Source organism: Zootermopsis nevadensis, unplaced genomic scaffold, assembly GCF_977971745.1.
Source record: "Zootermopsis nevadensis isolate Lab colony 2312 unplaced genomic scaffold, Znev_1.0 Znev_ptg000011l, whole genome shotgun sequence".
Classification (NCBI taxonomy): Eukaryota; Metazoa; Arthropoda; class Insecta; order Blattodea; family Termopsidae; genus Zootermopsis; species Zootermopsis nevadensis.
The window spans coordinates 10,064,981-10,090,663 of NW_028259143.1; the positions used below are offsets into that span (position 1 = coordinate 10,064,981).

The following is a 25,683-nucleotide window of genomic DNA, read 5'->3' on the forward strand; positions in this document are numbered from 1 at the left end:
ATAAAATTAATCTAGCCAGTAAAAAAACGTTTGTTTACATGCCTCGCCGCGTATAATGTTTTCTCGCATAACGCATACATATGTAAGACTTGAGGTTCTCACAGCGGTGAGTATGAAGATTTCCGTCTTCTGGGTTGTTGCGCTGTGTAGTCTGGTCGATGTTAACCAACGTTTCAGAGGTCATACTGCCTCCGTCATCAGGGCGATGACGGAGGCAGTATGACCTCTGAAACGTTGGTTAACATCGACCAGACTACACAGCGCAACAACCCAGAAGACGGAAATCTTCAACGCATACATATATTATAATAAAACGTATTGTATAGACCATTTGATGTTTAGCACATGGTTTTAATGCTTTAACATGGCTACTAACGTATACGATGCGTATCGTAAAAGCTCACGAATGCAAGATACACATAGCGAACAAAAACGTATAACAAACAACGTCTTGGAACGGAACTCGTTCGTAAACCGAGAGTTGCCTGTATTTCTTTAAAACTTGATTTAGAAAATGTCTCGTCCCGTATGCTAGAATAATCGTTGAAGGTAATGCACCACGAATCATCAAATGGGCTTCCTGTTCGCGGGGCACCGTTCAAAGAAATCCTCCCGTTTTATACCTGTATACAAAATTAAATAATTAAACACCCCTCTGATATAAATGTCTGTACAGGGCTACAACATGCGACAGTGGAATACAAGATATAATTAACGAAATATATAATCCTACCAATGTCGTTTACTCTATTTTTATGTGGAAAATTAGCATGATCGTGACTTCGACAACATCTTGGAAATAAATCAACTGTGGAATAAAAATTCAGCGTTCTACGTAGTAACACTTCTATTGTTTTGCACCGAAATAATCGCTGAGAACGGTTATAGAATTACAAACACCTACGGTACCAGGAAATATATGCATTCAACTTGTGTCAGTCAAAATGGGCAACTGTTTGTTAGACCGATAATATTCCACACAATGAATATACTTTTGTTTTGGATGAAACCAGTTCAACGTTTTATATTCTTGCAATTATTGCACTGTATAAATTTGTTAATATTTGTCGTAAGATATGTGCTAACTATTCAAATAAACCGAAGAAATAATAATAATATAACGAATTCGATATAATTTAAATTAAATTAATTTATTAATTTCTTCCTTAGTTATAAGAATTGCAGAAAAATACGGAAATAAAAAAATAAAAAAATATTAACACGTAAAATATCAATTTTAAAGAACACTGACGACGGTGTGTTACAATCGGGGTCACTAATTCTTGGACTATGTCCATCGTCTGTGATTGGGGTCAACTCTTTCTGTCGGTCCCAACAGAGTATGTGCCCCTCCCCCCTTTTAATATGAGGACGGAAGCAGATCCGGCCTCCGAAACATATTTTTTTTTTTTAAAAAAAAGCGGACGATGGGCATAGTGCAATCTAGTGATCCGGGCACGTAAAAGACGTTTTATGAATCGTTCGTGGTTCGTCTTCTATCAAGACGTTTCCAGCTGCGCTATAGGAGTGGATTATCATTTGCTCTAAGCAACTTTATTCCTACTGCGACACAAATTTATCTCGTGTTTATATAATGGTAATCTTTTTATTCCCGCCTGATGTGTCGAGAAACTGTTTCCGATTTCCATTGGAGCCTCACCAAACCTAAGAGTACTTTTCAATTAATGACACAGCTTTCAGCGTAAAAACATGATTTGCAACGGAAAGTGGGACCCCGTTTTTTATGGCGTAATAATGTTTAAAATCATTCGTTAATTGACGTTGCGGTAATAAAAATACCTTGATGAAACTTGTATACAAAAAGAGGACATTTAACACTTTAAATAATACAGGGGACACCGGTTTGTGTAATGTTTTGGGTTGGCCGGTGTCGCTGGATTTCATAGGTATAGTATATACTAACACGATTGATGAGAATGTCTTTTTTAATATAGATTTTATGTACAACTCTTTTTGTTACAGATAACACGTGCAGATTTGAGTTGCTATAACTTATGTTTTAGTTTACTGGAGTGTTTATTTGAAGTTAAATGCACCTACCTTAGCGAAATTTGTCTTATTTCTATCGTGTTTATGATTACAGTTCAGCTACTGATACTTTATCATGTTGGAAACATTGATTGGGGATGACTAATGTTTTCAAATGCGCTTGGAAATTAGCCTGTGGTTTTTCTGTGACATCTTATTTGGCAAATACAGGGCCATCATAATTGCTGATATGCATAGATATATTTCACTGGCATTAATGGACTTGGTTTGTACAACACGTAAAGTTTATCAGTGATTAGTAATGCTTTAGTGGCAGTGGGCTGGTCACTCACTACTTACAAATGAACACTTCAAAGACTAGGAAATCTCCGAAAAGGAGGAGGCGAAGAACCAAACCTGGATTGTAGAGCCAAGAAAGAAGAGGAAGTAATGCTTTAGAAGAACTAAGTCTAAAGCAAAGTATTTGAAAAAGTTGGTTATTTTAAACGTGACCGTAGGTGCTACTGAGCGTTCGCCAGCCTTGCATTCAATCGAATTAATTCGCTTACCTTTGAATGAACAAGTGAGGGTTCTCAAAATGTTATGTCTGAAATCAAGGCCTCTTATTAATCGTGAGAAGTTTAACAGTTTTTGTGGTATTCAGCTTTTGTGTCAAACATAAGTTTGCTGAAGTGAGAAGAGAAATTAAAGAAAACAACGAAGTCTTGATGGGATTCAAGGATTTTATAAGTGTTGGTGTAATCGAGGAACATATCTTCGTGATTGAATTTAACAGAGCACCACGTGTTCTCTTGCCATGTGACATAACGATTTTGAAACTAAGTAGAGGATCAGGTATTTGAACTAACGGAACGGATACGGTTGGAAATTTTGATTTGTCTGGAGAATCGAGCATCATTGAAACATGGATGCAGCATGTTCCTACGAAACGTCCGTACCCTTCTGCAAGTCCACATTGCGCCATAACCCGGAAGATTAGCATGGACGTCGTCTCTCCTGTCAGAAGCTTAAATCTTAACCGAACAGAAAGTAACTGGACGTCTGTAATTTTAATGTTTTCCATTTTGTGCATAAGTGCGCCCTCTGTAGTGCAGTAAACGCATCTGTGTCTTGACATGTAATTCGTGTGGCAGACTCAGTATTTTCGTTCCAATGCTTCGTCTGTTTTTGTCGTTACTTTACGTACGTTCTGTAGTTGTATAATTGAAGATGTCTGTCGTCTCTGTTGCTGCATCGTGTAGTTTAATAACAATTTACCGACGCCTGATAATGGGAGCGACAACCACTTCTTCATACTCGTCGCCGTGAGAATCAGAAAGTATGATATAAAATAATAATTTTCGTTTTTTCAAAGTGTTAGCCACACTAAAACGGCTAACGTGGTTATCGGTCAGAGCGATACGTAGCACCGTGAACTCATGACAAAACAATGTTAAGATATCGACCGGACGTGCATACAGTTCCATTAATATTAATTTTGTATTGAATTGAAATTCATTGTACTGAATCAGTATTCATATTAAGAAGACTTCAGTAGCACATCTGCGTCCTGACTCAACACGAACGAGCTATTTATCTGACCACTGGGCCGTGTAATTGTACGTTTCTTGGATGGATGATAACTGCGTTATTATTAACAGGTGGAACTTCAACAAACCAGCCTCTGAATGGCTTTGAAACGGAACACGTATCTCCTATTGCTCGGTATGTTTCATGCATGAATGCTTCGTTTGTTCTATGTCGATATTTAACTGCAGAATAACTCTTTGTCTGTTCATACAAGTTAGTGAATATCTTCGTCTGTCACACCTGAAAAGTAGCACATTTCATTCGTAGCGTATTAACGGTACAATATCTGCATCTGAAGTTGTTTTAACGCCGATGGGGATTTTATGAGTTGAAAAAGTCGACAAGATATGCTTCAATGCAGTTCATCTACATACGCAATTTCCAGATTGTTCAGTTAGTAAATCCAGAGTTATTTTGAAACTTCTAGGAGAGTGTAGTTTCTGATACAAATTAGTGATTATGAAACTTTCTGTTATACCAACGTGATAAATTTCGTATGATCTGAAGCTTTCATGGCGACTTTGTGCAATGAATTATTCTCGGGATACCAGCCGTGTAAGGTGTTTGAAAGAAAAAAACACCAACGTTTCGAGAATCATATTCGTCGTCATCCTCAAGGTGCTGTTGACAGTAGCGGGTAGCCCGAGAAAAATTCATCATGATCAACTTACTTTGTTCTGTGTTCACATGTAATACAACGCGGAAGTAATTAATCAAATTACATGAAGATGAGTCCTTAAGAAGCTGATAGTACGCTTATCCTGAACCACATGGTTATAATCCATACCCTTTAAGCCTATTACTCTGATTCATTTTAATATTATCCTCCAATTTTTGTCTAGGTCATTTGAGTGGTCTCTTCCCTTCCATGCTACATGCTCCGTCCATATAATCCTGCTTGATTTAAGCGTTCTATTAATATTTGGTGAGGAGTACGAATTATGTACGACCACAGTGTTCTGTCTTCAGTATAACGCTGTATAATTACGAGGGGAATTAAAGAAACAAGTAACATATTGAAATCTTTTAGTTGTGTGACTGGCAACACTGCTGAGATCTCGTTATTCTTTGTCGTCAGTTACCTCAATGTCAAAGAATGAAATGCTAACATGCTCATTGGGCACAGACAGACTACACTTGAACCACACTCGCAGCATGTTACCGTCTGAACTTAAACTACAGGGTATCAAGGCAACAGCAGTTTTGCCGATCACACAACGAAAATATTCCAGTATTTTCCCCACGTTTTGACTCTTAATCCTACATTGCAGATAAGGACATTCCATTCGTACACAAATATTTGCAGTTAAGTAAACTTGACGTATTTTCTCTTGTAGCAGTGGGTTTGTCCAAATCGCTGTCGGGAGATTAGACTTGTATTTTTATTATTAGTGATGATTTTAACAATTCTCTGCACAGAATGTCACTGTAAATGGCAGTAATAATTCAATTGAACTGTCCCATCGCTTAACGGGGGCGATGGATGCAGCACAAGTCACAGATAGGAGTTGATTGATTCCAACAATTTTTGTGGCTACGGGGAAATTATCCAAAAATCATTTTAACTGTTCCGTTTACGGAATAGTTAGTGGTCCGTTCCGATCCTCTTATTTGCGTGTGAAATAAAGCATTGCTTTTATGTACTGACAAAATAAATTGTTCCAGATGAATTTCAGTTTTTTGCGCTTGAATTTGAAATCGATTATGATTAATTATAAATCAGTTTTTGGCGTGGTTTGAGACATCAGTGAAAAACATATCCTTTCATCGATGTGTAATTTCCGCTGTCGGAATTAAGTCTCGTCGAGTGTTGGCGATTTTCCAAAGCGAACTTTGCAGCTGCAGTCTTCAGGATAACATAAATTATTTTCATCCATGTTAATATATAATTGCAGCATAGACTATGTTTGTAGTATTGTATTCATTTACGTAATCTTTTGATAACATCAAAGTATAGGATATTGAAGTAAACAATGAGTTTAATGTAATTTACGTGGATGATAACTCCACAGCTCTGTACATCCACAGTGTACCATTGTCAGTGGAAAAAAATGCAGCGAAGGAGCTTATCATTGCTGATAAGAAACTGGTCTAAGAATTATGAAATTAAATTAATATAATCGTTTGTTTCTCTTGTTTCAGGTGAGTCGGTGTAGCCTACGTGAGGCACAGTTTACTGGTTTTGTAGTCCTCTTGATCATCATATAAAGACATAAGTTCTGTGTCTACTACAAGGCAGTAAGCTCCCCCATCTTTCTGCGGGCCCCTCACGTGAGGCGATTGTCCTTGGAAAGGAGGTATGTTAATTATTGTATTAATTACTGCTTTGCTTATACATGAGATAAACGTTTTGAAGTTTGGATATTTTACTTGTTTTCTCAGACAAGACATTTTATCGTTATCTCCGTCAGGTATAAAGAAATCGTTTGCTTCTGTTCGTGAACGTTTAGTAATATATATTCTGGTAATGATATCCGAATAAGAGTGTTTACAACATTTCAAAATTGCAGCATTACAACACGGGAACTGTTTGTTGTCTGTGGCAAGTCCTCATCGAACGACAAAACATGAAATTACATCCGTACTGATTTGAAACAGTGCAACAGCTATAATAACTTCGTTGTTTTTTTGGGTGAAGGGGTTCACGTGTAAGTAGTGTAGTAGTTATGGCTTACAGGGGACACACTGTATGTCTGTAGTTTTTCGTATCGTTTTGTGTTATCCTGCGTTGATAAGTACCGTGCGATAGGTCGACAATCTATCAACTTTATAAAGCCGAAAATGTTTCGAGTTAATTCTGAAACTGTATAAGCCGAAGTGAACAACCCATGGCAACTGAAGAAGGAATAACCAATGATTAAATCATTCATCTTGTACGCGGACACTGCCTTTTTTTAAGTCTCAAGCGACGTAGCTTCCAGTCATTCGAAGTTTTTAACACTTTTTCTTATTAGTGATGTGTCAACGAAATGTCGACATTTCCGAACGTGGCAGAAGGGGACCTGTTTCCATTCGATGATTAAATGCCACAGAAATTGAGATAATCCTAAATCCGGATATCTGATCTTGTGATACTGTCAGACTGATTCTCCAAGATTATTTTTACGGACTTCATAACACACTAACATACAACATAAATAGCGTTTATATCGGTCCTTGTGTCAGGCTGTCACTTGGCTCGGCTGTCTACCACTTAAAGTTATATGTCACGCATCTGGAATGCCATTCATCTTAATAAGCAAGGCGTTAATACAAACGACAGAAAAATGTGACTCACGAAGACAGCTTGATTATGAGAGGAATCTTTGGTGATCGATGCGAAGGTTTTGAGTCATTATGAATTACCCCTGATTTACGCACTTCTTACGGATTGCGTAAGAATTTTAATGAAAATTATACTGCTTTATTCCTCTTCAAATGTGTCCTTTTATGTAAGAATGGTCCAGGTTCTACTTCAGGCTAAAGATTGTAATTACACCAGTATTTCCTTTTGTTCATTGACATTAAACTTAAAGTTGTAAAGATGGCTGTATGCTGGGTTGTTGTGCCTTGTAGTTTGGTAGACTTCTTGCTATGTTTCATTGGTGCTTGGTTCATCCATCATCAGGACGATGCCTCCATAATCGTCCTGATGATGGCGGTAGCATGCACTTCTGAAACGTCTGCAAAATTCTACCGTAGTAAACGCATCAGCAGTCCGTCTTCAATAAATGTTTTGTTTTCACAAAACAAACAGTTTCTTATCCTGCAGTACTTCTTCAACTTTGAGCGATCATACGCTAGGCTGGTTTGAAAAAATATACAATGTTCATTGTCGAATATTTAGTTTAAGTTCAAGGTAAATGTTTCAGCAGTAGCCTTACAACACCACATACACGTTCCATTTCGTCTCAGCACACTCAAGAATTCATATCATTTACTCTATTTACGTCCTTTAGTTGATACAGCGTCCTTTCGTAAGCCACGAATACGAACACAGTAGAGTGAAGTGTGAGACTAAATGTGAACTTGTTTATACATGGAATATGTTAAGTAAATTCTGTATTACAGTCTACATTTGCATTCCACCAAAATAAAGTTAAGTAATTCACATCTGTAATGGTGGCGCACGATGTTTACTGACTTAAATAAGTTCTTTCTTGAACCAGTGTTCGTCACAGCCGTTCGTACAGCTGGAATCTAATCGTGTAGCGAGAGTACGCCAGAGACAGGTTAAAATGTTTCTTTGGTGTTACAGGAATTCGTTTTAAAATTTACATAATTTCAAATAACTTAATTTGAAACTTATTTGGTGGCGGATAAAGTATTTAGCATATATCATTCTGTGCCTGCGTTCCATCTTGTTTTGTCCGTTCTGTATAACGCTGTTAAGTAATCCTCTGGCGTCGTGCTAGATGAATTCAAAGCTGTGGCAACCATTTACCATCGTCTGATGGATGGCTGCGTTTTAGACATCGCTGTATGGTAGGAAGAATTTCCGCTTCGTTTTCTTTCGGTGTCCGATTCAAATCTCAGTCCATTCCCAGTCTTTTCTGAGACTTTTCTTCATTTTGTCCTTGGGCGCAAGTCATGTGGTAATATCGTAAAATGGCCGATTTCTTACAAGTTCCTTTTGGTGTGTTGTGAAATATAGAAAGAAGGAGGAAATTAAAAGAAAGATACGATGAAGTTGGAAGAGCAAGTGGAATGGAGTTTTAGCTCCATGATATCTTTACTTTTAACACTTGTCCACTCATCTAATCCTCTTTGATTTAATTTCTCTGTTAAAATTTGGTAAAAAGTCCAAATTATGAAGGTCTTGTCATTGTACTGAGTTACCCTGAAATGTTGTATGTGTTATGGTTTACAGCAAGGAGTTTAAGTTGTATTAACAGGTTACTTTGAACTTTATGAAGTAGTTGTACGTTATTAAACTGGGCCTATGCAGAATATCGGACACGGTGTTACTTTTAAATAGGCATACATGTATTGTCTGTTTTTGTTGATTGTATATTATATTATTTAGTGTTCTGTCTGACGACAGGTTCATATGAACAGGATCCTTCCATCCTTTTCTCGGACTGGGACCTGTTCATATACGTTCTTGGCAGATGATCCAGAAGTGGTTTGCCATTGCCTTCTTCTGTGTGTGAATGGAGTAATTTGGGATGCCACGGAGAAACCGGGGAAGCCCCCGGAGGAAATCTCCGTGTTGCCTAGACTACGGCCTTGCCCAACACAAGTTATAAATTCGGGCACCGCCGGGAATCGAACCCGAGACCCCAGGATTACAAGGCCAGCGTTCTAACCGCTAGACCACCGTGGCTTTGTTGATTGTAACTTTAATAAAAATCGGTTAATAATTGGAGAATGGCGTTGTATAAAAGGTGAAGTACGTATTAAAAGAAAACATGACGTAATTCGTTTATCTTCTGAGCCATCTTTGAGGAGCGCATTTCCTGTTGTTCCCCCCGAATGAAAGCTTTTATTTTCTCACGGCGTCTGTCTTCCCACGTTCCACGTGGTTGGTTCTTGGCTCGACCTTCATGTGTATTATGGTCTCCAACCTCCCAGGGGAAATGGGAAATATTTCCGTCCGAAATCCACATTTTAACCTGTTTGTACACACCTTTGCTGATGTGTAAGAGGATTCGAGGTGCCACGGAAACCAAAAATTTGGTTCAAAATTTTCATCTTATAAATGTACTTGAAAACGAAAACGAGGCGTGTTGGAATTGTAAGCAGACAACTTACAGTGGCAGACTTAAGATCAGTAATTAAAAATGATAATTTAGGGCTTTTAAATTTATTTTCTGCTTAATAATATTGTTAGCTTCGGAAAGTTCCTGGCTTTTGACTGGAGTACCGGGATTCTATTCCCGTTGGAGCAGAAATTTTGTCTTTTTGCCACCATTCTATCCAGACGGGCTCTGGGCTTCAGTGGTCCTCGTATCTAATGGGTGTCATGTAAAATGTGACCGATGCGTGCATTTTAATGTCAGACGAGAATACAAAAAAACTGAAGTATTTTAGTTCTATAAATAGTATGAACACATCGAGTGTGTTTCTTGTATGTCAGCGGTGCACTCAACATTCGACCTCGCTTTTGTATTGACGCATTTGGTTGTTTGAAACCAGTGTATCTGAAAGGAGTCCTAGCACTGAACGAAGTGCCCTTTTAATAATTGACAGATGTTTTATCCTCCAAAGCCAGTATCTCCGTTTTTAGCATCCCATAGTTGTTCAGTGTGTGTGCAAATGAAATATATTTGACACTTCTTGTTCCATCGTTTAATGGCAGCAGATAATCCGGTGTGTCAACACGGATAGCTGCTGTGTAATTTGAAAGATCCGGATATATCCAATCGATCCCGCTATGCAGTCAAGTTGCTTCCATTATACTCCATTATTTCCGGCGAATGACGTGTGGAGGAGGGGGTGTGTTCGTTAGCGCAGGCGTGACCGCATGTGAAGAGGGGGGGTTGAAGTGTTTTGATAATTGATTATGCGTTATGAAGTTTCCCAAAACAATATTTGTTGCCGCTAAAGTAGGCAGGAATGAATGTTCCCATGAAATTTTGTAGGGTGGCAAATGTAACGATTTTAAACTTTCTTTCTCGAATTACGTCTCTCATACCGGATATAACTAGTCTGTAAATTAGAGACCTGGTCTGCAATATATTGACAGCTTCCTACCCGATTTATGTTTTCACGACTGAGTCCGAAAATGGCTGTCTTCTGTGTTGTAGCGATCGTCCTGATGATGGAGGCAGCAAAGACCTCCGAAACATTGGTAAACGTCTATCAGACTGCACGGCGCTACAACCCAGAAAACAGCCATATTTGGTTTATTAAGTTGATTGGTTTGCTTAAGTGGACCCCCCCCCTCTTTCCACGTATCTTTTTGAATTTTGATTGCATAAGAACTTTAAAGAAACCTAACTTTAAGGGTGTCTGCGAGTTCGATACATCTGCTTAAAGTCCGGGAGCATAAAAACGATCTTCATTTTAGGCCCTGTACCTTCTACCTACTACTAAGTTACGCACAGCCGAACAAGGGAGGTAGTTTTCAGCGTAGTGAAACACTAGAAATTCTACGTGATATTAGATCTCATGGCAGTTCATTGTTAAGATTTGCCGGCAGCTCTGTAGCTAGTCACTATCTCTCCTTCTCTAACCAGTGTCTGAGTTTGATGTCGTCTTTGTTTCCCCCATTGCTCTGTTCTTCCCCCTCTCTTTCGTAGACCACAAGGCACCATAAAGAAACAAACGGTGTTACTGACGTGTGTCACAGCACTGTCAGTTCAGAAGGCGATCTTGTGGGTTGTGATGATTTCTTGTAGACTCAGGGGTAGGAGCCCGACGTAATATTTAGATTTCTTAGTTTTAACAGGTCTGGGTAGCCTGCAGAAACCTTGACTTTCGTCGTTAAGCTGTATAAAAAACTTTGTTTTCAGTTAAATGCAATTTCTGTTTTTGTTTCAAAAGGAAAGAACTCGCGGTTTTAACTGTTCGCTTTTAAGAGACTCCAAAGAGATACAATTACGAGCCTGAATATGTCTCGAAAAAGATCACATGTCTGAGAAACCACAGGATGAGTACTCTACAATACCTCTCTCTTTTTCTCTCGCCCTCTCTCCCCTCCACCGTCGCCACAACCACACAAAGCTAGAAAGCTGCACTTTTATGAGGACGTGCGCTCTGCCCTTGATGGATATGCACAGTGCGTTCTGAAGTACTCGCTAGTCGGCGGCATGAAGTTCGCATTTTGGAAGTTGCCTGCTGCTGCGAGCACCTGCTTTTTACCTGCGTCAGTGACGGATTGGACCACCTTGATCTAGGAGCTGCATCGCAAATATTATTTTCGATATTCATCCTCCAATTTGTGTATTTGCGATCCCATTGCACGGTTTGTGTCACTGTTTTCGTAATCAGAAAGCAACAGCTGTTTAATCGATTCCGTACTCACACCCCGGGTGTCTGCTTTGATTGTTGTAACCGGGGAATTGGAGATCTGACACGCGTTTGTGTCACTGCTGTTGGTATTTGTGTTTTGTTTAACGACGCTGTCGACTCAGACCGTTGAGTGTCCAGGGACTTGTGAAACCGCGAAGGTAGTTAACCATGGTGTCCTGTACCCAGACAGAGATGTAACACGGAACTCTCCGAATATGAAACAGAAGTGCTGCTGTTGTCAGTCGAAACTATTAGAATTATTTTCTTGTCAACAGGTTATTCAGTATTGTTTAAATAGTTAAAATTAGTATGTGATGATGGGCTGCGCATGTAGCTATGATCGGGGGACACAAAGAATGCGTAAGTTATAGAATTCTGAAGAAGAAAGCCTTTTGGGGGGATGTTAAGAGTGGTCTTAAGAAGATGAATTGTGAAAATTAGATGTAAATGAAGATGAATTATTTTATGAACACGAGTGTTGTGAATATTATCCATCGTCTTGATTTTTCTCAAGCACGGCGTTTCGGAAACTGTTTACGTCGTAAAAAGGGAGAAAAGATTAAGATATTACTTATTTGGGTCACTAGAAGATACAAATGTTGGTAACATACGCACACAAGTATGATACCCATATTTTCATGTTTAATAACAAACAATAGGAGAAATAGCTAATAAGAAGCCAGTCCGACACTGAATCTGTGGCAGGTGGCTGGTAGTACCACCTGACAGAAGGGGTAACTGTCATCTGGCTCTCAAAACATTGCCTGAGTGGGTGGAAAAGACCGTGAAGAAGAAATAAACTCACCACGTTACTTCTTTTAGTGGCGTGTGTCCAGGCGTTTTGGGCAAATACGACGCCAGACAATTCTGTACGAGATTTGAGGTTCTCACGGCGGTGAAAATGTCGATGGATATTGGTCTTCTGTCTTGTAACCCGGTGTGGACTCGTTGATAGCACAAACGTTTCACAGAGCTAGACTGCCCTGAAGATGGAAGTATTGTGTTCCTCCGAATATTTTGTGTTTGTAGTCGGCGCAGTAGTTTTTGGACAGTGAAATTTTCAAAGGGAAGGCTAGGAGCGAGTCATTTGTGCTGTAGTATAATGCTGACTGCACCGAGGAGCTTATCGGACTGAACGCCCAAACAAAAGAAATACGCTGACGTTGCCACCTCAGGTACACAAACTAGGCCCGTCCGCCAGCTTCTCCACCGGCCAAGAACTACTGCGCCGACTATATCTACAAGTCAATACGACATTTCAACTCACGCTGTATTTTTCTATCGACAAACACATTCTCGGTATCTTACTATTTTTATTTTGGTTTAGACCTGTCTGTGCGTTTATGGTTCACATAGTATCAAGGATTAATAATGTGGGTAGGAGAATGAATCATGAATTGTCAAGGATTATTAAAGAGGCGGTTATGATCTGCTCGTTTTTCACGGATTTGAATGAGTACTAATGTCAGTGTAAAGGGCAGAATCTAAGGCTTGAATATATCCTTATGTTGGGTTTTGTTAGGTAGGGACGCAGTGAATGATATATAGTTGGGGATTATAAGGGAAGCGGTCATGACCTTCACATATATCTCTGGATCGATCGATATAACTCAAATTCTCAAGTATGTTTAATGGACATGCCTTAACAGATACAGCACATTAACTTATCGGATATCTAACGAAAAAACTTTGATGCCCGTGTGATTAATTAAGCACCGCACTATGAAGGTGTATTGGACATTGGAGTGTCGTTCAGTCATTCTTAGACGTACTGGATGGAGCTGAATGGTCAGCTTCACGTTGCGGCGGCTTTACCGGAGTAAGAAGTCCTGGTATTTGTGTGATAGGAGACTGGGTGTTTACCATAGTCGGTTTTGATGCGATGCTGAAGACAAAGGCCGTTCCTTTGCCGAAATTTAACCCTGGCATAGTACATGTTACCAAACTTAATGTCCTCCGCCCTGTTATGATTACAAATGACTTTGTAAGTCGAGTAGAAGTGATGTAACGGCATCTGACGCAGGGAAAGTTTAGAGAAAATACTGTCGCCAAAACCTAGGATAGATTTTATAAATACTCGTTTATTTTATTAGATAAGTTAAGTCAAATATAACTTTATTTCTTGTGTCAGTAGGCTTAATTATTCTCATACAAAGAATTACTTCTGTTGTTGAATAGGCGACCAGGTTACTTAAACTAATCACAGATGGCGGGACACGTTTCTTTAAAGGATTTCCTTGTATTTCGTTCGGTAATGCAGTCTGTATCAGCGTTGTACAACTGTCCCGTGAAATTATTTTGATTTATTTCTAATTGGTACAATCTTATTTGTTTTGTTTACTCCGAAGTATTTAAAAAATTGTGATTCTTATCCCCTCTGATGTTTTACGTACAAGTACATTCTGTAGGTGTTAATAACCACCGTAAGGTGCAAACTGTCCAGGTAAAAATTGTCGTATACCAACTGTTGGAAGAAAAAAGTGAAACAAGTATGCATCTCTTTTGTAATTTGTGTTTCAGTGAAATTAAATATGACCATTTACTGTGATAATTGTCATTTATGAATAAGTATTGTTAAACATAACGAAAACTTGCTATAAGTTTTTAAAAAGTGCCAGGAGATGTTTGTTGGTTCTACGAAACAACTGTAAAACTATTCTTGGTCCAAGAGGGGACAAATTTGGACTACCGTAGCTTACGTCATATCGAGAAACGTCTAAAATGAAAACTTACAAACCATTTGACCATATCAGAAATGTTCTAGAGTCTAGGTAGTACATCAAGAAATTTATACAGATATGCTGTTCATGTTTAAATTACAAGGTCAAATTCAGGAAACGTTATTTGGCATTCTGTTCAGAATCTCTTAACTGCCCGTCTTCTGTTTGAAAACGCGAACATTAAAATACTTGTGGGTTATTTAAGAATACTTGGGTGTGGATCTTGTCACTCATTTGAAGGAAGAGCAAACTTGTAAATCGAAGGTATCTGAGAAGGAAGTGCTTAGATATTTAGACTGGCAGAAGTGATCTAACAGAGGCGTGGGGAAGGAGGTTCGTAATGTTTAATATCCTCTGAATATTGTTAGGGTGATTACATTAAATAGATGAGCATGTGGGCGGGAAATGACAAATATGTAGAAAATATTTGACTGGAACTCTCAAAGATATGGGGGTGGTTGTGTATTAAAGTAGATCTTTGGTAAACAATGTTTTTGGTTGACAGGGTTTAAATGTTTCAGTACAGGGGCAGATGGTAGGATAAAGATGGCCTAAGGAGTTTTTTGATTAGCTAAAGTGATTATGAACTTTTGTAGCAGACCGAGTTATTTTCGGTATTTATTAATTATCATTACCTTTGTTAGTGATTTGTTTCAGGACGTGTTACTGACAGAGTCCAATTCATGACGGGATTATGAAACTTCAATGTCTTCTCGGGTTCTACTGATCTGATTTATTGTAGTCATAGGTTTCTGTTTGCGAAAGTCACATGTTCGCATAACAGAGAAAAGATAAATACACGGTAAATATATAATGCATGTGTAGCAATTCGCTTAGAAAACCAGTCGGGCTGGAAATTCTGATCCACGGCACTTCCAGTCCGTATAGGTGGTTTGTTGCTGTTTTAAAGTGGCTACAGATAGGACGGGGTGTGGGAAGAAGGGGGGGCGTCGCGACGCCGTAGCAGGCCTGTGCTGCTCGAAACGACGCTATAAATCGCAAACGAGGTCGGACGAGACGAGGCTTACGGCAGTAAAACGGGTGAGTCCCAGTGTCTCGGAAACCTACTAAGTCATAACTTGCACATGCAGATAAAAAATTAGTGTTAACTTTATGTACTGCCTGGGTTCAGTTGAAGTAATATCAATTCGTACAGCATCTCAAGAGGATTTATTATCTTCAAAGTGTTGAAGATGTATTTTTTTAAGATTTGTATGTGATGAATTGTTTCATATTTTAACGGAATCGGCGGATTTTTTCTTGTTTTCTTGTATAATGTTCTGTCGATTTATGAAACGCAGACTTCATTTTGGATAGTCTTGATTTCGTTGTGGTTATGAAAGCCTTCCTTAACACAGGAACACACTGTCACTAACGCCCTCTCTCTCTCTCTCTCTCTCTCTCTCTCTCTCTCTCTCTCTCAAATGTCGGCGAAAATATATCCAGAAATTACATTTAATTCGATTTAGGTCACTTTTTCGTAATATTTTCCGAACAGGTATATTATTTGATAATCTTATTTAGTGTCTTTCCCGAATTACGAACTCAACGTGAACTGGACTCAGTTACTTATTCGCGAAAGTCAACATACGAAACCAAAATTATAAATTTGGGAAAGTGTAAACCTACCCAAAGTGTGGAGTACACCTATATTCCCAATGCGTTCTGTGCCATGTTATGTATTCTACATTATTGACGTTTGATGTTCATCTAGATTATATGGGTTAAAATCAAGGTACATTTTGCACGAATTGCAACATTTCCGCTGTGATATTCAGTTTTAATGCCAACTGTATTTATCATCATATGTTTAGTGTAAGATAGGCTACATGTTGTTTTATCACATAAATGACGGGCTTTACTTACGTATCATCACTGAAATCTCCACACGACAGAATACGTCATATGAGTAGACTGCTGACATGTAACTTACCGTATTTCAACAAAACTGGACCTAATGGACGTATTTCAAAACAGTCCTGGGAGTGAAACATTAACGGATTAAGCTCACCGATTTGTGTGTTCCTACTCAAACGAGTTCGTTTTGAATCATCTCTCCTCAATTTAGATGTAAGCTCTAAGCTTTGTTGAAACCGGCTACAGAGGTTTTCTATTTGTTACACCAGCGCGTACGTAGCGTGCCCAAAGTTAAAAAAACAACAACTGAACAGCGTAACGCGGAACAAAATAAAATCTGTGAAAGAAATTGAAATGTTCTGGGCGGGTAATAAGGGATTTATTCCCCTGTTACGTGTTAAAGCCTCTTCCTATGGTTTGAATTAGGGAGACACGACTCGGTAGAAATGTGATTCCAATTATAAACAGCATTTAACCGCCCTCTGCTAATTTGGACATATGTACTACTGTAACTAATCTCGTGATGTGAAATCCGTTTGAATTAGTTCTCGCGCGGTACCGCATACTGCGCTGTTAATCTAAAAGTCGGTTACGTACGTGAGGTGGTGTAGCAGTCCCGTCTGATAGACTGAGCTATTTAGTGTTGCGTCCCGAAGCGTTGCTTGAAGCTCCTACTGTCACTGACCGTTTGTCTGGAATTAGCTAACTCTTACAGGCCTTCAGTCCACGTCTGTGCGTGACCACTTGCAGGTAACATTACTGTAAATGTTATTTCATTTCCTTTTAATTTCTTTGTCTCTTTTCTTTCCTGTTTTCCTTACTTTGTGTTTTTATACCTTTGTTTCTTTGTCTGCCTTTTTAATGTTTCTGACACTAATGAACACGTTACAGACCAGTTGGTTTCTGTATTATTAATAATAAATTTGTCATTTCAAACAGAAAAAAATGTCTTCCCTTCCCAGTGAGATTTCACGTTCCGTAAAGCTATGCACAACGATTCAAGTTAGGACAAAACACATCGCGTGTAAGCTACAGACAGTGTTTGCACGTGGAACTGTTTTACGGATCTGTATCCCCAAGAGGAGCAGACTAATGCTATAATTACTGTCGGGACGTTGATTAGCGCACCAGCAGCGAGCTTCAGGCACATCTGAACCGTCCCGTCTTCAACCTGTTTCAGTAATTGATTTGTAATATACTGTTTTAATGGCTTGTATTTTTGTAGTGTGCACGTAAATATTCTCTCGTAAGTTGAGGCCATGTTTCTATGTAAAACGTATACTTCATGATTTCACACTAGCAATTCAGTAATTTGGAAAATATATTCAGCTGATAAACGAATAAGTTATATAAAACATGTAATGTCTAATGTATTTGGACGATTTTATTTCCGACGTGTGAATGGTGGTGGGCGGTGCATGTAGCACGCATCAAAATGACTAGGAATACATGGGCGTTAATATTTTGGTCTGAAAATCAGAAAATAAGAGAATTATTTGAATACTTCGGTTTAGATGGGATGATAATATTAAAATAATTGTTAAAATATGGTGTGGGATGGATCCATAAGGCTCAGGGTAGGTCTATTTGTGGGCTCTGGCGACTTTATAATGATCTTTTGGTTTCCATAAAGACGTGGAATTTCTTAACTATCGGAACAGATGTTAACGTCTCATGAAGAGTCTCCGAAGCCGAGATGTAGCGCCTTGTAATATGTTAGATGTTTACCGACGTTTTAGAGATGCTAATTGCCTCCATGATGGAAGCAGTAAGCCCCTAAATGACGTAGAATCCCAAGTACAGTAATCTTTATACTCGCCGCCGTCAGAACTCGGAATCTCAACAAGAACTATGCTCCCTGGGGTTACGTTGGTTAGTTAGATAGTTAATGGATATTTACTTATATCCAGGCAAATACAGCCAACTCTCGGTTTACGAATATTCGCTATAACGAACGTCACAATTTATTCAAAATTTCTTAAAGTCGCCGATAGAGTTCCTTATAAAAATAAATTCCGAACGTATAGAGAACATAATTGTAAGATTTAAATAAATAAATGTTTAAGAAATGTATTTATTACAATAATTATAGAATAATACGATACGTATCGTAAAAGCTGACGAATGCAAGATGCACATAGCGAACAAAAACGTGTAACGAACAACGTCTTGGAACGGAACTCGTTCGTAAACCGAGAGTTGCCTGTATTACATTTCTGGGACTATTATTCATTGCACAGACAACAAGAAGAACTATACACGAAAAAGGAGATCAAAAGAGCAAAGGTTTCTTTGAGGTGTTTATATATGTGCAAGGGCCATTGAAAAGTGCGCCAGTCGAGCTTCGAACCCCTTAATTTACAGCGCAGCTCCACACAAGCGCGGTTGTTACCCTGGAGATGTGTCCTGTGGCGGCTAACATTGTTTCGCTCTCAGGCGTCACAGCTCGTTGCCTTGTCTGCTGCCGCAATGAAAGTGCAAGTAAGTTTCACCCTGTTGCTGCCCCCGCGAGGTGAGTGCTCCCTGCGTTATAATGGCCGCCATTCCATTTTAGTGTACAGACAAAAGCAGTTATTGCTCCTGTTATTAAAAGACCAACGCGTAACTTTCGTTCGCTGTGGCGTATGATTGTATTCAGTTTATCACCCCGATGAAAGTTAACAAATCTTATCGCGAAAATGACTGGGTTCTGGGTTCTTGTGCCGCCTAGTCTGATGCTGTCTTCATCATCAGCGACTATCAGACTACACGGCACAACAACTTCGAAGACAGCCGTCTTCATACTCACGGCAGCGAAAATATCAAATCTCTCATTTTATCGCGGCACTAGCTAGACCTTAACGTTCACTGACCACGTTTTTGAAATATTGAAAGAGACTGGCCCATAACGGAACCGGCTTTCACTGTCTTCGAATTTGCTAACAAAATACGGCGGTGATGTAATTTATTTATGTTTTATAATTGCCTCTGCTTTCCATTCATAATAGTTAATTTGGCGCCAGTATAAAGCATATAATAAATGACCATTGTGCTGTAGAAACGTGTTACTTGGTTTATCAGCCTTTCGTAGGACAATACCACAAGGGACAAACTCCCTGGTACGTTTCTATTGGATGGAGTGTGGCTGGATCCCAGATCCAGGCTGAAGAAAAACATACTTGCCACGTCAGTGAATCGAAATGTAGTCCTCCAGGTAAATAACCTGTCACCGCACAAGCCGATCGTATGCCTCTAAGAGAAGACTGGAAAGGTGAGGTCCATACTCCAATACCCAGGAGTCTTCCCACGCGTTCTTTGCATTTTCTTGCCTATAAAATGTACCATACCATGCGCATAGGCAGCCATGAAAGCGAAACAGGAGATCACGTACGATGTACGAACACGGATCTTGGCGGGTGTTTTGAACTCTTACGCCTACGGACTGGACGAGTGGGGTTCTATCCACATTGGCTCTGAGTCCCACCCAGCCTACTGTTTAATGGGTACCGTGGGTCGTGACGCTGACCATTAACTCCATCTATTGCCGAAGTTAAGAATGATTAGGAGCTATACAACCTCTCCCCTCAAGCGGCCTCATGGCTTGATGCGGAACAGCTTTCCTTCCCTTTAATGAACTCTTTAACTTACACTGTTATTCACAAAAATAACTTATTGGAATTGCAATCCAATTTTACGTTTTAATATTTTCACAAAACGGGCATGAACATATTTTTATGTATTGATATTTCTTTAGGGTGCATGCGGGCTCTGTTGCACATCTCTGCATGGTGCAATCACCTAAAATAATTGTCATTATTAACAGAGAATCATCATTAAAGCGTAAATTATATTTGTTGTTTTGAACTGTCTTTGTATTAATTAATTTGTTTATCGGAAACTGATTTTTGAGGGAATAGCATGGTTTCAAATGGCGGGCCTTGACTTTGTTTCTGTATTACAAACTAGTCAAAGCCCGTATCACATAATAAGAGTTTTATCTGTGGTAAGATATTGTACTCGTGCGCAGATGGAATATTTTCAGTCGAAATCCTTTCAGTATCTCGTGCAACCACCATCTTGTTGCACACAGTACGAAGCATTACCGTAAAAAATGTCGTGCATGCCTATTTCATCGATTTTAAGACGCCGTAAAACCTAAGACGCATTCGGATTTCAGAAATTTTGAGATATAAAATGTTGTTCTTAAAATTTAGGAAATGAGTAATTTCGAACATCATTTCAGGACCCCGTCTTAATTGATAGCAGCTTCGCCTCCACTTTACAAGTTCGTGCATCCGCCATATTGCTGTTTCATATAGTTGGACATTGTAAATTACGATCTTAGGGTAGCATTCAGTGGTGTAACGTACATACCAGTTTTTATCAGAATCCGTCCATCTGTTTTCAGGTTGATACAGCTTCTATCGGCCATGTATCCACCCATTTCATGCACTGTGTGTAAAGAACGGATAATAGCCGCTTCTCGTCCAGAGACTCCCAGATGCAGTCGTTGTTTCTAGGTCTCATTAAAACAGCATTTGTCTCGTGAACTGAGTCCCAAGTCATCCAGCCAGTAGCCAGTCGCTGGTATCAGGGCTTACAGTTAGGACAAATACCTCTTCGTACGAACAGACGACTCTCACGTGTTCTGTCAGTGATACTGGATTTCAACAAGTACGTACTCCATGGCGTCGGGGAACTGTAATTAAATAACGTGTTCAGACGATATAAAACGCGTTTTGAACAATTACGTTGTTGCTGTTGAGACTGAAGTTGCTTTGCACGGTTTTGGTGTACGATTAGTTGCCTTTGGGCCAGATTGCTAGAAAGTATATTTGTAAGATTAGAATAAATGGGGTAATGTAATAGACTTTGCGGGTTCTTGTATTACTAACGGGTTAAAACATAATGTGTTACGCCATAGTTATAACAATGCCGCTTACCTATACACTGTAAAATTAGTGAAAGAAGTTAAAACCAGGATGCCGACTGCAGTATTTTCCCGTTCTTGATACAAGAAACAAGTCTCGGGTTTGTTCGAATGTCTTCGCCATTTAACGTTGTCTACGACCTCGGTTTCGTTCGACAGATCAGAACCAGTAAGGGATTTCTTTGTTTTGAGTAAAAATACTAAGCAGGTACTTCGTTAAAAAATTTTAAGAAAATGTTAGCAGGTGGGAAAGTTGGTGACACTGTCCTGTCGTGATGGATAACGCACGCCAGAACTGACTGCTTATCTTCTGCTGTTTGGTTTGTCTTGTGCATTAGACTGCTCGTGACCTGTGTTAAATGACGAGGTGAGTAATTAATGAGTACGATGCCAAGAAGACGTGTAAGTCATTTTCTGACATCTCATATAAATTAAGGTGAATTTCGGACTTGGTGTTGTAGTATGTCTTTGATACCGTCATGTTGAAGAGACCTTACTTTGTCAGGCTCGCTACATTGCACATTTATTTAAGGAACATCTGGGGAGTTTTGTTGTTATGTACCTTCATTCGTTGTAAGAACTTGCTTTCTATAATGTGGGTTACGTCTCGGTGGTTACGGCAATACAAAACGATGGCACTTCTATCTCATATATTACCTGTAGGGCTTTTATATTCAGTCGATTAGCGTTGATTGTGGATTTGGTGTTTTCAATGACCTCATAAAATTGAAAACATTTTAAATTCTAGTGGTAAAGCTAACGTAAAATAATTTCTTCAGCTTCTTGTGGAAATTTTCTCGAAATTAAAACTATTGCGTCACGACTTCATTCTCAGAGTAACGCATGGAGTCATTGTGTTCTTTCATACACTATACTGAGGATAAAAGCAACGTGTTCTTCCTTAACGTTGGTAATCTTCCTGAAGAAAAACTCTTGTATCGTACGGGTTACGCTGTTATCACCGATGTTGCGATGTGATGTGTTGCAGATGGAAACTGTCTGTGCTTTGAGAGGGTTTGGTGTACAATCTCTCCCTCGACTGTCAAGATTGCAGCTGGGATTCATCACCGGCTGCCTCCAGTCACGTTACCATATCTGCGTTCTCGTCTGGCTGACTCTGATGTAGGGAAGTTGTTGTGTGGACCTATCGCCATCTTAATCGCATTTCCAGATGCTACAGTGGCATGCGTGGGAAGTGTAGAAATACCGGAAACAAGATAAATCAGACCCTGATGATGGAGGCAGCAAGTACTTTTGAAACGTCGATAAAGACAATGTCAGACAACATGTCGCAACATCCTAAAATACAATCATATTTGTTCTCGACGCCGTGAGAGTGCAGCACAAAATGGATCTGTATCTGCAAAAATATGAAGATCACAAATACTCGTAGAAAGGAATTATTATTGGCAAATTTTATTTGAAAATGCATATATTGTATTTTAGTAAACCTTTCTACTCTTGTAATATTTGAGGTTTTCACAGTGGTGAGTATGAAAATTTCTGTCTTCTGGGTTGTTGCGCTGTGTAGTATGGCAGATGTTTACCAACGTTTCTGAGGTCATACTGCCTCCGTCATCAGGGTCATCTTATTTGAGGTTCTGTTAAACTTCTAGTAAGGTTTGACACGTATACATAAAACAACGTAATTTAAGTATGACTCGAAGTTTACAAATTCCCCCACAACTATTCCAGTGGCATTATCTTGCCGTTCACACAACAGACCTTTGTTAGAATTACTTTCTGGCTGAGAATTGTTCAAAGAGAACGCATTTCGTTGTATATTTGAACACAGCACATTTGTTACAAATTATATCGTTCTATTTCAGAGTTGTCTTCGAAGCATTTTTCAATGGGGTATGGTTCAATGCGAACTTCTCCTATACCAGTTTGCTAGAAGATTTTGCCTTGGTGTTTGTACCAAAAATTTACGACATCGATAGTGCGAACACGAGAGCTTTATTTAATGTAGATCTGCGCATTCATTTTACGACAGATAAAGGATAGAAGCGTACTGGACCATCACCATCTTCTCTCTTGTCCAGACAGGAGCTCAACTTTGTATCTGAGATAAGGTGAGCCATTAACTGGGGACTGATTGTGTATTCATTGAGTGAAACTTCTTGTAGCTTCAGGCTGTTGTAAAACCTGTATCATTTGTTTGTCAGTCGACTATTAACCTCGTAAACAGTTGCTAGGTGAATGCCCCCTCTTCAGGCAATGTAGGCTACACGTGTTTTTACATCGCGATGTTGAGAATTTGTTACGTCATATAATGTGGTGTTAGGAATGCACATATTGTTAAGTGCTGGTGTGCAGAGACCATATCAAAGAAGATTAAAATTTCAGTTGTAAATTACAGTCTTTCAGAAATAAATTATCATGTAAAAGATATATGTTATGATATGATTAGAATTTATTTAGGCATATTGCTTACAGTTGTACAAATGAACCTGTTAGTTATATTATTTATAATTTTCACACTTGAAATCTTCAAAACCGACGTGTAAAAATTACACGACCCAAGGCAATTTGTCTGGACATTAGAAATTCGTTCTCATATTATGACTTGCTCGTTGTCATGACCGGAGTACGCGTGGACCAAAAAGTGATTTAAGATTAAATTACTCTGTGGTGGTACAGTTTATGTCTGATTTGTGATCTGGCTTAACTTCTTATCTCGTCTCAGTATTACATCACAGTTGGTAAACTAAACTGGGTTAGAATGTGCGAATAAAATTGTCTGTATACATGATTGTGGTAAGCAGACCGCTTAGTATCAGAAGCGAGGATTAACTTTCATGTAGTGAGGATGTGAACTGAAATGGTCGAGTAAGCTGTTCAGTGGCGTCTTCGTGTGACGACGGTGATGGGCGCAATGGTGGTGTTACTTATCGGTCGAATAAGTATACTGTTCAGGCCAAAACACTGCTTACTGCAGTGAACTAGTATTAAATTGTTTAAATAATGATGCGTAGGTGTGTATAGAGTAATAATATTGAACTGGCTCTTGAATGGAAGTTGGGGACTGGATTAATTTGGCTCAGTATGAGATCCAGTAGCTGACTTTTATGAACGTGATAATAAACCCTCGGTTTTACAAAATTAATGGAATTTATTTACAAGTTGAGTGACGTTTAGCTTCGTACGGCATTAGATCCTGTTGTCCGAGTAAATTGACTTATGTAAGGGACGTTCTACTTTTTAATAAACACATTGTTTCTGTTTTGAAATACCTCTTTGGCAATGTTACCCCTAAAGCTTTACAAGTAAACCAAAATTATCCTTCCTCGTTTTGAAGCAATAGAGATTGTACCAAAGAAGCTAGGAACCACTGCAGTAGACGGAGAAAATTATGATTAGTTGTTGTCATATTTTTTGCATACATTCTGTTAAACTAATCAGAATAGGTACAGTTTTTCCCAAGTTGTGATGTATTACATTCGTTGTTTAGAAAATGAAAGCGCATCACAATTAGTATTATTAAGAAGAAAGTTTGGTGTGAATGTTGATGCTGGTTTTGTCAGAGCTACTGCATATTTCAACTCATGCCTAAGTTCCAATCTGTTCCTTGCGCTTATTTTAATGTTGATCAATATAAAAAAAAGTCTTACACACAACTACACGTAATGGAAAATGGGATTAGAAGTTTGAGGGCTGTTATTAGAAACAACTGCGTGTTCTAAACCAGCTTTTCGCCAGAACATTGCCAGATGACAGTCGTGAAAATCTTATTTCAATGTATTACCTTCTCTGGATAGTAACACCATGTGGACATATAGGCAGATACCAACGTTTCGGAGAAATATACTGTTTCTGTCTTCAAGTCTGAACTTAGTTTTACCATTTCTAACAGCTAGACCTAGGCCTACATGTTTTGTGCAAAATGACGGCATCTGCAAACATAAAGAACCTGTCAGAATGTGTCGTCGAGTGGTTGGCACCTCTGTTTTGTGTTCAGAGGTACAGTTCTCGATTGTCGGCTATCCTGTCTGACGGTTTACTTTGTTTTACTCGGACCGTTAGGGAAGATATTGGGATAGAACTTTGAATAGGAGACGTTCGGTTCTTTCTAGAGTCTATACAATTCATCATTCACAAAATTGTCTAGTTTCTTGGCGCTATTTCACCCAACATTTGAAAAATAATCGTTAACGTCCCACAAGACAAACGATCGGATATTATTTTAAAATGGACCACGGCAACTTCCATGCAGAACGTTTAGAGTTCATCGTTATTGTTTAAAAAAGCATTATGTAACGGTTGGAAAACGGTCTGTAAGTAACCAAAAGACCATTCATCGTTGAACTACAGTGATTTTCTGTAGTGAAACCTTTTAATTATTCTTAATGGAAAGTGACAATACGTAATATTCTGGCTTGTTTAGTTACGACCCTGCGATCCGCCTTCGGTTTACATTTGATTACTTGCTGAGTAGCGTCTGATGTGTTCAGACTAATTGGATGGTTCGGTGAGAAGGTGAAATAACGCGAAACGTCACCCCCATCCATCCATGAGTGAAGTACGAATTAGCGTTTCCAAGACAACGACCTCAACTGCAGGAATACGACCATTCCCAGTGCGTTTGTCAATGGAATTTAATCTGCAATCAGCATGTGGTCCATTGGCGGGGAGATTGGAAAATCCATTACTGTATGGTTTTGTACTTTTAGAATATGCTAC

The 25,683-nt window shown here is 39.0% G+C and overlaps 1 protein-coding gene and 1 long non-coding RNA gene across 6 annotated transcripts in view; both read left to right on the forward strand.

Annotated features, from left to right (window-relative positions):
* The window catches only part of LOC110828453 (Krueppel-like factor 6), a 617,820-nt gene that overhangs the window by 256,860 nt on the left and 335,277 nt on the right, over window positions 1-25,683 (forward strand). The window lies entirely within an intron of this gene.
* LOC110828458 (uncharacterized) lies at window positions 5,728-23,394 on the forward strand. The gene is made up of 2 exons (XR_015534734.1): window positions 5,728-5,876; window positions 21,989-23,394. It is a non-coding gene; the product is annotated as an uncharacterized LOC110828458 (long non-coding RNA).